Genomic DNA, 12,396 nt, shown 5'->3' with positions numbered 1-12,396 from the left:
CGAAGCATTCAGCGTGGGGTACTACGTGAAGTGCAGTTACGACGACTCACTCTCGCGGTATCGCAGCCACAGGGGTCCGAAGCCTGCGGAATGGCTAGCCCGAGAGCTGCAAAACTTCGCCGCGGAACTCGACAACGTCTACGCGAACCCCCGACCGATGGAGAGACTAACGCTCCAGCAGCAGAGAGAGTTCCACGCCGCCACCAAGTGTCACATGTGTGAGCGACCCCTGTTGGGCGGTGACAGAGTGCGAGATCACTGCCATCTGACGGGCAAGTACCGCGGTGCAGCGCACAACGAGTGCAACCTGAACTATCAGGACTCGAAAACCGTGCCCATCGTCTTCCACAATCTCACCGGCTACGACTCCCACTTCATCATACGAGAAATCGCCACGTGCTTCGCCGGTCGAGTCGAAGTGTTGCCACAGACGAAAGAACGCTACATCTCGTTCACGAAGCACATACACGGTAGCGAAGTGAAGTTCCGTTTCATCGACTCGTTCCGCTTCATGGCGTCGTCGTTGGAAAAACTTGCGTCGTACTTGAGCGACATGAAGATCGTGAGGAGCGAATTCTCCCACCTGTCCGACGAGAAATTCAAGTTGCTCACGAGGAAGGGAGTGTTTCCCTACGATTACGTCGACTCGTTGGATAAGCTCAACGACACCGAGCTACCACCGAAAGCGAGCTTCCACAGCACGCTGAACGACAGCGACATCTCGGACGCGGACTATGCGCATGCTAAGAGAGTGTGGGACGAGTTCAACATCCGGAGCTTGGGCGAGTACTCGGACCTGTACTTGAAGACGGATGTGCTTCTCCTCGCCGACGTCTTCGAGAATTTCCGCAACGACTCTGTGCGAGCGTACAGCCTGGACCCCGCCCACTACTACACGCTACCGGGTTTCTCGTGGGACGCCATGCTCAAGTACACGAAGGTTCAACTGGAACTGCTCACGGATCTCGACATGCACCTGTTCATCGAGCAAGGAGTGCGCGGTGGTGTGAGTCAGTGCTCGAACCGTTACGCTCGAGCCAACAACAAGTACATGAGGGACTATGATGCGAACGACGCGAGCAAATACCTCATGTACTTCGACGTGAACAACCTCTATGGCCAGGCAATGATGGAGGTGCTACCGCGCGGGGCCTTCGAGTGGATAGATGGCAGTACTGTCGACTTTCTAAATGTGCCGGACGACTCGCCGGTCGGCTACTTCCTCGAAGTGGACCTGGAGTATCCGGAGGATTGTCACGACGCGCACAAAGACTTGCCGCTGTGTCCCGAGCACAAGAGCGCCCCCGGCTCAACGCAGACGAAACTGATGACGACCCTGGAGCCGAAAACGCGGTACATCCTGCACTACCGCAACCTTAAGCAGGCCGTCCAACAGGGTCTGAAGCTCGTGCGCATCCATCGGGTCTTGAAATTCGAGCAGTCCGCATGGTTGAAGCCCTACATCGAGCTGAACAGCGAGTTGAGAAAACAAGCGCGAAATGACTTTGAGAAGAACCTCTTCAAGCTCATGAACAACGCGGTGTTCGGCAAGACGATGGAGAACGTGCGCAAACGCGTGGACGTCAAGCTGGTGAAGAACTGGGGTGGTCGATACGGGGCCGAAGCACTCATTGCCAAGCCCAATTTCCACAGCTGCTCTATCTTCGCGGAGAACCTCGTGGCGATTCAGCTCGCCAAGACTGAGGTCCATCTCAACAAGCCCATCTACGTCGGACTCAGTGTGCTGGACCTGTCCAAGATTCACGTCTACGCCTTCCACTACGACTACATGAAGCGGGAGTTTGGCGATAACTGCAAGCTCCTCTACACGGACACTGACAGCCTGCTGTACGAGATTTGCTGCGACGACATTTACGAAATCATGAAGCGCGACATCGAGCGGTTCGACACGTCCGATTATCCCCTCAACAATCGGTTCAACATGCCACGAGTCAACAAGAAGGTGATCGGACTCATGAAAGACGAGTGCAACGGCAGCATCATGACCGAGTTCGTGGGCTTGCGCAGCAAAATGTACAGCGTACGTGTGGAGGGGCGAGATCGCGTGAAGAGGGTGAAGGGGGTAAAAAGGGGCGTGGTCGAAGCAACCATCACCTTCGACGACTTCCTGCGCTGTCTCCGGGACAAAACAACGCTGCGGCGTGAACAATGCGTCATCAGGTCACGCCTACATAACGTATTTTCCGAGAGGCAGACGAAGGTGGCGCTGAGCGCGCACGACGACAAGCGCATCCTCCTACCCGATAGCACGGACACGTTGCCATGGGGACACTACAGAGCCCCACCTCTTCCACCGTAAGTGGGGGAACACTGCCTCCGTCATGAGTGGGGATGACGGGTATATGAGCGGCGAACTCGCAGCCGTTCTGCACAGCAGCACGATGGACACCGTCGAGAAGCTTAACAAAATAGCTCTGCTCGAGGATTTCCTGCCTACGAAGAAATTGGCAACGTTGCACGTGAACAGCATCTACCGCGTTACCGATCTGAGGCAAGTCGCAACGAAATATGGGCCTAAAGCCGTCGCCAGTCTCGACAACGAATTCCAAGTCTTCCTACCGAAACGCATCTCGGACGCATTCGAGAAGGATCCGAAGATGTTCGACCAGATGGCGCAAACGGTCGCCAACGGTCAATTGCTCCTGAAGTACTTGGGTGGTGGCACAGACGCCAAGATGAACCAAATCGAATTCAGCATCGATCACAAATAATGTTAAACCAACGTTGATTATAATGTTCATTTATTGTAAATAAATATCATCGAAACAAACAAAAATTACAAATCAGCCTTATTTATCCAACTATTGTGCGAGTTATCGAAACCCAGCCACTTCACGTAGACTCTATCCCCACGCTTCTTCAGCACTTTCTCCACGAGATACGTGTCCGGATACTTGACTCTCAGGAGCTCCTCTTCGTAGAACCCACCAGCAATGGGCTTATCTTGGTAGTCCTTCAACTTGTACGTCACCGGCTCCGTCGACGTCACCACGCGGCTCACCGTGAATATTTCTGTCGTCCAGTTGGGGGTGTAGCCTTTCTCGAAGACGTGCTTGTTCTTGCTCACTCGAACCTTGTCACCGACATCGAACTTGGGTACTCTGCGACGGCGTTCGCGTGGTCGTCGTAGCAGTGTTTCGACATGATCAGCTGTCACTTCACTCGGTTTCATGCCGATAGTACGATGTTTGCTGTTGTTGTACGCGGCTATGAGATCGGGCAGAATGTCGAGCCACTTGTAGGAACCGCGCAGACTGAACTGCAACCACATCTTGTTCTTGAGCGTGCGATTGAATCGTTCGACGATGGACGCTTTGAGGTTACTGTACGTCGAGTAATGATTGATGCGGTAGCGGTTCATGAGTCGCTTGAATGGTGCGTTGTAGAATTCCTTGCCTTGATCGGTCTGCAGATTCTGCGGGACTCGGCCCTGGCGAAGCACCAGTTGCATCGCGGCAGTGACATCCTCACCGGTCTTTCGCTTGACGGGCACAGCCCACGCGAACTTGGATAGCGCGTCGATGATGGTGAGCAAGTACCTGACACCACGGTTCTCTCGGGCATACGGTTGCATCTCCACGAGATCCGCCTGCCACGTCTCGTCGAGTCCTCGAACCTCGAACTTGCGTCGTGGGTAATTTCGACGTGCCGGTTTGTGCAGCTCTTCCACCAATCTCTCACGTTCGTTATCCATGCGGAGGCGGCAGCAACGTTTCGATTATCTCGGAATTGCGTTTGGCTAACTTCAGAGTCGTTTCAACGTTACCGTTAATGGCCCGTAGCTTCTCATTCACTTGATCCCGCAGAATCTGTATGTTCACTTGCAGTTCGTCGATGTCCTCTCTCAGTCGAGCTGTAGCGCGTAGCAATTCCTTCAGCTCGCCTTGCACAAGACGTTTTGCGAGACTCAAATTAACGGCGTCACTCGGTTCACTCGCCTCCGCGACGTTGCACAGTCTCCTGTGATCGACGTCGTACTGACCGCTGGTTGTGAGTTTGAATCCAACTCCTGGAGGACCACGCGCACCACCCTCGATTCGTCCCAATTGACGTCCGAACACATCGACGCTCATTGTTCAAGTGACGTTGTCACGTTCCCCACGCCTACTATATGATAATGTCGGCCTCGCGCAACTCCTCGATGATCGAGACGATCTCGTTGGTGTGACTGGGGTTGCCGGCCGATCGCTCGGCCAGCAGCAGACGCAGACGATCGACCAACTCGTTCGGATCGTCCCAGTACACGTAATCCATTCGCGTGTCCCTTCGCGCGACCTTGTATCGCGGCAAGGCACTACCGGTCTTCTGCCCCACGAAGGGTGCCACGTAGTTCTTGTACTTGCTACTGTTTTGCTTGCGAATATCCTCGTCCGGACTGTAGCGTTTCCTGTAGGCGTTCGTGCTTTGCAGGATCGCGCCATACGTGTTCCGGTCCTCCGCGTTAACGAGCCGAGAGTCAGGCTCCTTTCGGAAGAGCAGTTCGAACAAGCCGATGCTCGATCGATACTTGTTATCACCCACAACGACGCTTCCCTTCTCGAAACGAATGGGTGAGTCTCCGATCATTGTTCCACCGTCCGGCAGTTTTCGGACCCCGTAAGTCGTGTCCAGATACTTCTTCCTGTTCGTGTTGAGCATGTGAAGATATTTGCCGACGGCTCCTTCCTCCTCCTCCTCCTCCGGCACGTCGTAATATTCCTCGCGCGGATCAGTGGAGGGCAGTTTGGCCGCAGGACTCTCGACTCGTTGAAGCCATTCTGCGGGACTCTGTTTGATGCGAGCCGCAGGACTCTCGAGTCCCTGAAACCATTCTGCGGGACTCTGTTTGGGCGCAGGACTCCGTTTGGAGGACAATTTGGTGGCAGGACTCTCGAGCCACTCATCGACTGCCGGTTTCCGTTCCGTTTTCGACCATTCTTCCTCAGGAGTCAGCTCCGACCCCTCTTCCGCATCGTAGTAGGCAGTTTTGAAGGAATTTTCTAGCTCATCCGTCTTCCTCTTCTTCTTCTCACGCGCATTAACGAGACGTTCGAGCGGCTGGACGATTGGTTTGAAAGTTTCGTCGAGCGCCCTCTCCATCGATTGCTTGTCCGCCTTCAGAAGCGCGTACTTGCGTTTAACGGCATCTCTCATCTTCTCCAGCTGGCCGAGCGTTCGTTTCTCGCGGTGGAACTCGTCCATCGCGCTTCGGTCGTCCATGATGCACTGCGCGGAGTCACGCGGTGCGCGATATATTTATGGCGAACCGGTCGAAGCCCTTTCTGTACCTGCCGGATCCGCTACCGCGGTCCTTATCGATTACGAGAAATCCGTGATCGGTGTCGTTCCAGCAGGCGGAGCACAAGTCTCTGAACCGCGTGTACGACATGTCCGTGTTGACGTGATCGTCGTAGACGTGGCGGAGGTTCATCTCGTCCTGACGAAAGATCACCAGGAGATTGACGTTATCGCGCACGAGGTGCTTGGGAATCTGAGCGTACGACTGGCACAGGTAGAAGCAATCGACGTTCTTGTGACGGCCCATGCAGTAGAAGGCTCTGACGTTGTCCTGCTTCTCGCAGGCTATGTCGTCGAACACGATGATGGAATTGGGTCGCGCATCCTCCGGTGACACGACTTGATCGTGCTCGCTGAAGGCAAAGTACTCGATACCCCGGAGCGGTGCGAGGAGTTTCTCGAGCAGTTTGTACTTCGGTTGATTCAGCGACTTGGAGTAGACGTAGACGTTCTCGAATCGCAGTCCATTGGGATGCGTGATGAGCGCGAGCAGCGCGTTGGTCTTGCCGCAGTTGGACGGTCCGCAGAAGACTGCGCGTATACTGGCGGGCAGTAACTCACCGTGACGCGTGCGCGGTGCTCGTTGCTCGACGAGCGCGTCGAAATTCATCACCGGCAACTTGCGCGTGTGCTCGCGGAAATCCATGACTGAGTCGTCGGGGGTATAAATAGCGCGCTTATATACCCTCCGGCATCATTCATCACCGTGATGCGCACTGGACGAGGTCTCCTGAACAAGCTCATCAACCGACTGCCCATCGAACTGCACGTGCCGGGCTATCAGTACTGCGGTCCTGGCACGAAATTGGCTGAGCGACTGGCGCGAGGTGATCCGGGAATCAACCCATTGGACGCCGCGTGCAAGGAGCACGATATCGCGTACTCGCAGAACCGCGAGAACGTCGAAGCGCGCAATAAGGCGGACAGACTGTTGGCCGACAGGGCGTGGCAGCGCGTGTTAGCGAGGGACGCCGGTGCGAAGGAGAGGCTCGCCGCTTACGTCGTGGCGAACACCATGAAGGCGAAATCCAAACTCGGTATGGGACTGAGGCGCAAGAAACACACTGCGACGCTCGCGCAAATAGTGAAAGCCGCCTCGCGATCGAGCGGTGATAATTCTCGCGAGATCATTCGATCGGCACTGAAGCATGCTCGCGCGGCCGTGAAGAAGGCTGGCGGTAGGAAAAAAGTGATAGTACCGCGCGTACTGCCCGTGCCGGAGAAAGTGGGCGGATTTTTACCCTTCCTGATTCCCCTGTTTGCCGGTTTGAGTGCGACGGGAGCGCTGGTAGGTGGCGCTGCTGGCGTTGCCAAAGCTGTGAACAGCGCCAAAGCTGCCGAGCGTCAGTTGCGCGAGAATCGCAGACACAACGAGACCATGGAGGCTATTGCCCTCGGCAAAGGGCTCTACCTCAAACCACACAAAAAGGGTTTCGGCCTGGAGATGCAAAAAAAAAAAAGTCCGTCTGCCGAAACGCCCTCTAACGGACGCTGATCTGCTGAAATACGCGCGAGAAATTCCCCACTTCCGCGGTGTATTCATGCGAAACGCGATGCCGAGGGGCGGACCGCGATTTCGCGAATGCGGCATCGTTAATCTCGACGACAAGGAGGGGCCCGGAACGCACTGGGTGGCGTACCGAAAGAACGGCAACCGTGTCCTCTACTTCGACAGCTTCGGTGATCTGCAGCCGCCTCGCGATCTCATGGATTACCTCGGTGTCCCCGAGGTCAAGTACAATCACGCGCGATATCAGGATTTCGACACGTACGAGTGCGGCCATCTTTGTCTCAAGTTCTTATATAACCAGCTGTGAGCGGTCGCATCGACTCAGTCGCTCATGATTCGGTATGGGGGATTCATTGACTCTCAGTCTGACGGGAACGTCGTCGTTGCTGGAGGCGCAGTACTTCCCACCGATCGAGCTTTCACCCAGCAAGAACTACGTTCTCGGTCTGGTGGAATTTCTCTCCTTCAACTCCATACCCAACATCGATGTCGGCAAGAACAAATTCTACGCGGGTGACCAAGTGATCGTGTTGCCGACGGGCAGTTACGAGATCGAAGACATCGCAACGTACTTGCAGGAAGCGCTCGCACCGCGAGGCATCTCCCTCAATCTCAAGCCCAACAACAACACGCTGCGTAGCCTGCTCAAGTGCAACCACGAGGTGGACTTTCGACCGACAGACTCCATCGCTCCCCTGCTGGGCTTCACCCCGCGCGTGCTGTCAGCCGATACGACTCACAGCTCGGACTTACCGGTGGCTATTCTCAAGGTCAACGCATTGCGAGTCGAGTGCAACATCACGTCCGGCGCGTACATCAACGAGCGCAAGGTTCACACGATTCACGAGTTCTTCCCGGCCGTGCCTCCGGGATATAAGATCATCGAAGTCCCCTCGCAAGTCATTTATCTCCCGATCGCCGTCCGAGTCATTGATCATCTGCAACTGCGCATCGTCGATCAGGACGGAGCACTGGTGAATTTTCGCGGCGAAATCATTACCATCCGGCTGCATATCAGAGAAGTCAAGTAGACCATGGGCATCGTCTTCAACAGCAGAGTCGCTCCGAGCTATAAAAGAGCGACACCATGTCGTTCAAGCATCAGTCGACGAGGAGTGTCGAAAACGCTAACACGTCGCAACATTCAGTTCCTGCGGAGTCTCGGCCTTCGAGTCGTCGGTGGTGGTGGAAGAAATTAACTTGCGTGATATTTTGCTGCTGGAATGGAGGAGGCTCTGGACGTTCATTCGCCCGTCGTATTCGACGAGTCCGTCACGCATTACGAGATTCACGCGCATCAACCCTACACTTCGTCGGGCTTCGCCAACAGCGACGAGATTCGCATATCCATCCAACATCAGGACCTCTGCGTCCTACCAGCCCGGAGCTCGCTGCACGTCTGCGGTAGACTCAGCAGAGCCGATGGAAATGTCGTAACGGCCACGCGATTGGTGAACAACGCCATCTTGCATCTGTTCGAGGAAATTCGCTACGAGATCAATGCCATCGAGATCGATCGAAGCAAAAACGTGGGTTTGTCGAGTCTCATGAAGGGATACGCATCCTTCAGCCCCAGTCAGACGGCCATGCTTGAAAACTCCGGCTGGCTCGACGTTGCCGAGGCTCAGCAATTGACCGACGCCGGGGGATACTTCGACGTATGCATCCCACTCGCCATGATCCTCGGTTTCGCCGAGGATTATCGCAAGATCGTCGTCAACGCGAAGCACGAGCTGATTCTCACGCGATCGAGGCACGACATGAATGCGGTTATTCAAACGGCCCTCGAGAACGGCGCCTTCGAGAATTACAAGATCGAAATCACGAGAATCGAATGGTTGATGCCTTACGTGACGCTGTCGGACAAGCGCAAAATTCGACTGCTCAGTCGCATCGACAAGGACATAATCATGAGTTTTCGCATCTGGGAATTGTTCGAATATCCCACGCTCCCGGGAACGACCAAACACGTTTGGACGGTGAAGACGTCGAATCAGCTGGAGAAACCGCGTTTCGTCATACTCGCCTTCCAGACGAATCGAAAAGCCGTTCGAACAGCGAACGCTAGCCGCTTCGATCACTGCAGCATTACCAACGTCAAACTGTTCCTCAACTCACAGTGCTATCCATACGGCAATCTCAATCTCGACGTGCAACGCAACCAGTACGCGCAATTGTACGAGATGTACGCCAATTTCCAGAACGCGTACTACAACGAGAAGGAGGCCGAACCCCTGCTGACGAAGGGTGACTTCATCGCGCATGCGCCAATCATCGTGATCGACTGTTCGAAACAGAACGATACCCTCAAACTGGCACCGGTCGACGTGCGTATCGAACTCGAGGCCGATTCGAATTTTCCCGCGGGAACCGCGGCCTATTGCCTCATCTTGCACGATCGCATCGTAGACTACAATCCCATAAGTGGCGACGTTAGGAAACGTCTGTAGTGGGGGAACGTCCGAGGAGTGGGGATCCACCTATAAAATGCGGGCGCCCGAGCGGAGTGCTCATCAATCATCATGGAGTACCTGGTGGACGTACAGGGCTTCCAGTGCCACAACTGCGAGTTCGTTGTCAAAGAATTGGCCGTCGCTCCGCTCAACTCCCCCGACTATCCGCTGGTCTTCCTGTTCCAACCACCGATACCGTGGAACGAGATTCCCGCCAGGTACAAGAGTATAAATCTCTGGCTGGAACGCAACTATCATCGTCTGAGCTGGAGCGGCGGTGACGTGCCCTACGACGAAGTGGAGAACGTGCTTCGCTCGGTTCTACGCGACGCGAACACCGTCTACGTGAAGGGTGAGCAGAAACAACGGTGGCTCGAACAATTCGGCTTCAACGCGCGCGACGTGGTGGATTGTCCGTCGCTGAGGACATCGAACAAACTCACCGCACCATGCCCCCACCACGATTCACCCCATTGCGCGCTGCGCAACGTTCTACTGTTGCGGATCTATCTTCACGAGTCGCGACCCTGCCTGGGAAGGTCATTGAAGCTGTATCATCGGCGTGAACCTCTCTCAGCTGCCGACATCGCTCAGCTGCCGAAGGAATTCTTCCTGACCTTCGCCGCGTACAACGTCGACTCCATCTGGAACGAATTGCCCGAGTCCCTGAAGATGGACCCTGAAGTTGCCGAGTGTCGACGATGCCGAGAACACGCCCCAAAAAGTTTATTCGCACCACTCAAGAGAGAATGTAAACAATGTAAATAAAGACCTCGTGTGTGTAAGAGAGAGAAAGAATGTAAATAAAAACCAGTCATAATCAACCGTGTGTATCATTGACTTCAACTATACCTAATGTTAACTTCAACTATTCCGATAGTTAACTTCAACTATACCTAATGTTAACTTTAACTATTCCGATAGTTAACTTCAACTATTCCGATAGTCGACTCGAGCTATTCCAATAGTTCACCTTGTGTGAAGGACGTGTTTGAACGAGTTTGGACGTGTTTGAACGAGTTTGGACGTGCTTGGATATAAAAGTCTGCGTTATCGCCTGTTTAGCAACTCGGTTTGGCTCTGAGAAATCTACCTTACCGACGGTCGATAAGAACTTCTACCATCCTGACAGTTGGCCATCCTGCCGGCGGCTGTCCCGTCTCACCATCCTGACAGTTTGCCATCCTGACAGCGGCTATCCCGAGGGCGCGAATCCTCGCTCTCCGAGGAAGTCCGTCTCAACGACTGTACGGGAAGTCCGCCTCAACGACTGTTTGGGAAGTCCGCCTCAACGACTATTCGGGAAGTCCGCCTTAACGACTGTTTGGGCACCGCCATTCAAGTTGGGGGATTTTGCCGATGTTTCCGCTCGTTTGGAATTGAGCACGCTATTTTACCGAAGTTTGGGTTAGCGTGCTCATCCTTTTTTTACCAACATTTGGGTTAGAGTAACCATCCTTTTTTACCGACGTTTGGGTTAGAGTGGTCGTCCTTTTTTACCGACGTTTGGGTTAAAGTGCTCATCCTTTTTTACCGACGTTTGGGTTTGTTTGGGTTAAAGTGCTCATCCTTTTTTACCGACGTTTGGGTTTGTTTGGGTTAAAGTGCTCATCCTTTTTTACCGACGTTTGGGTTAGAGTGCTCATCCTTTTTTACCGATGTTTGGGTTAAAAGGAGAATCCACTTTACCGACGGGGGAATCTGCTTTACCGACAGAGGGAATCTACTTTACCGACGGTCGGTAAGGTAGATTCCTACATGGGGGGGAACCGGCCTAGCTCTACTACTCCGGTCCACTGGTCGACACGGTTCGCACGAGTGGCGGGGCAAAATGTCACGTCACAACATATATATATGTACAAACCATGTGTCAGTTTTTGATCGCATGAACAGAGTTTCGACATTACTAAGTGCGTGCGGGATAAATAAAAAAATAATTTTCGTCATCTAAAGAAGTGCATATTACTATTTATTTTGTTAAAATTTGTGATATATTAAACCGGTATCAAAGCGGCCGCGTAAATGTAGTCTGTGATGTGTGTGTGAAAAAGAATATAAAAAATGCGCGATGCATATGTCAACGAAACTTTTCAAGATTTCATTATTTCGTTCGATTGGAAATAAGTGTTGACTGAAATAATCCTTCAATTAAACCAGATTACGAGAAATATTGTCCAGTGCGAATATATCGTCACTGGCGTGGTTATATATCATGTGTAAATAGGTTATACATACGAATAAATAGAACAAAAACACACGGAATTGTTAGAATGATATTAGAAACTTTACTTGAATAAATGTTTTCTAATTTATTTCTTGTGTCATCATTATTTTTAAACATCCCCATATTTTGCTTGATATTCAGTTTGGCTCTGCCCACTCCGATCCTTGTTTTCACCCCATCAGTTTGCAGCGGATCGATACATATTATTAATTCGTTCCCTAATATGTGTCCTATGATTTTCTACTCCTTCTTCATGATGATTGTGGTAACATGATTCGAGAGGTTTGTAACCATAATCTTGAATTGAACATTTTGTAAATCAGATTTTCAAAAAAATTTCTGGTCTTGGTATACTGGGTAGTTATTCTTTTCCCATTAGGTCTGTCTAGTGATAAATTTGGAAACTTGTTCCAGAAAGCCTTTGGATGCTTTTTTTGCTGATGATATGAAAAGTTGTATCTTCGGAATGCGGTGTGCAAACACAAATTTTGATAACAAAACTTATGGAATGACATGTATGTTGAGTATTTCCACTTTGCAAACTACAGATATGGAATTATTATAAAAAAAATTCATTCCGATAAGTCTACAGTTGCTCAGTTTTGGATGTGATCAAATATAATGCCTACCAACATCCCCAGAAACTTACAGAATTTCTGAATGGAATGTGCGGTATGTCATTTTAATGCAACATCATGACTTTTGACAACTTTTCATTATAATGCTGTAGATTCGGATCATTGAAATACAGCGAAAATCTGCAAACTATACAATTTATATACTGTGCCATTCATTTTACATTTTGACTCTAACCGTAACATATATATGAAGTAAAAAATTGATTATAAAAGTCTTCAGTTGCTCATTTATGGATAGATTTGAAATTGCTGTCTTCGAAGCTCATTGCGCAG

General features: G+C 52.0%; 1 protein-coding gene across 3 annotated transcripts in view; it reads left to right on the top strand.

The window, feature by feature from the left end:
- inaD (inactivation no afterpotential D) overlaps positions 1-12,396 on the top strand; it is a 2,962,486-nt gene that overhangs the window by 1,073,976 nt on the left and 1,876,114 nt on the right. The window lies entirely within an intron of this gene.

This window comes from Venturia canescens, chromosome 9, assembly GCF_019457755.1.
Source record: "Venturia canescens isolate UGA chromosome 9, ASM1945775v1, whole genome shotgun sequence".
Classification (NCBI taxonomy): domain Eukaryota; kingdom Metazoa; phylum Arthropoda; class Insecta; order Hymenoptera; family Ichneumonidae; genus Venturia; species Venturia canescens.
The sequence above is the reverse complement of the archived record's forward strand: the minus strand, read 5'-3'. Positions and strand labels throughout refer to the sequence as shown.